The sequence below is a fragment of the Echinococcus granulosus genome, assembly GCF_000524195.1.
Source record: "Echinococcus granulosus chromosome Unknown EG_S00280, whole genome shotgun sequence".
Lineage (NCBI taxonomy): Eukaryota > Metazoa > Platyhelminthes > Cestoda > Cyclophyllidea > Taeniidae > Echinococcus > Echinococcus granulosus.
The window spans coordinates 33509-34626 of record NW_020170660.1 but is presented as its reverse complement, the minus strand read 5'-3'; the positions used below and the strand labels follow the sequence as shown (position 1 = coordinate 34626).

At 39.8% G+C, this 1118-nt stretch overlaps 1 protein-coding gene across 1 annotated transcript in view; it reads right to left on the bottom strand.

The window, feature by feature from the left end:
* Nucleotides 1-1118, bottom strand: part of EGR_10838 (hypothetical protein) — a gene marked incomplete at both ends in the record, with an annotated part of 9125 nt that overhangs the window by 1956 nt on the left and 6051 nt on the right. The window lies entirely within an intron of this gene.

The window sequence follows — 1118 nt, the reverse complement described above, 5'->3', positions numbered from 1 at the left end:
AGTAATTCCGTGATAAGTCCAAACAGAATATGAACTTAACCAAGCTCTTCTATGTGAATGAACTAGATTTTGGAAACGGAGCCCAGCAATCATTTTAGTTTAAGCATCAGTTTCTGATCTCGTTAAACAAGAGAATGGAAGAGCACCAAGTTGTCCTTTGAGGCCGCCTATTTTGTATGGTGACTATATAGTCATATAGTATATATATATAGTCTATATATATAGACTATACAATGTCTGGCCTCAGTGGTCTTTAAGGAATTGCAGCTGAAATTAAGCAGCAGCACTGTAATCCGTTGCTTGGTACAAGGTTACACAGTGTTGGTAACTAAAGATAAACAACATAATATTATATTGTCAAGCATGTTACATGCATTGCATTGTAGCTCCTATCATTAAATGCCCATCTTATTCAAATTGTTCCAATTCTTCTTCTTAGAGGTGGACCATGCTGAATTGCGTAGGCCATCTTCTTGTCGTGATTTATTTTAGTCCTCAATGCCCGATGAATATAACTGAAGTTAGGAGATTTGCACCGAAAATGGAGTCGAGTCATAGCAACAAATCAGCAATGCACAAAAAACACAAAACCAATTACACTCGCCTCATTCTACTGTCACGTCTTACACAAGTAACAAACGACTATTTAAAACAAATAATAAATCAGCATATCAGGTCGTTTTATGTTTGTACCGCAATTAAGATCTTCAACCAGATAAAGCAAATGAACTAGACTGATCATTCTGGCTATATTTCTGCCATTGCTCCTTCTATTGCTGCTGCTTTAGCTTCCTCCGCAATAAAAGGAGATAGATCCTCCTTGTGGCAGATATCTTCATGTGCATTCATTCATCCATGCATCCATGCACGCACCAATGAACATGACTAAGTAGCCCCTATGCACTGTGATTGCAGAGGGTCATGTTTCTGCAACAAGGCAGTAGGCAGTGTGGTGAGTGAGGATTGTAGCAGAGACATAATGGGCGTGAGGGAGTGCGGTGCATGCAAAGGAGCTAATTGTCCAAAGTGGCTATGTAAAGAAAGCGCTACTGTACATCCCGACGACAAAGTCTAAGACCGAGAGAAATGGGGATTTTTGGAGGCTTTTACCCAACCTG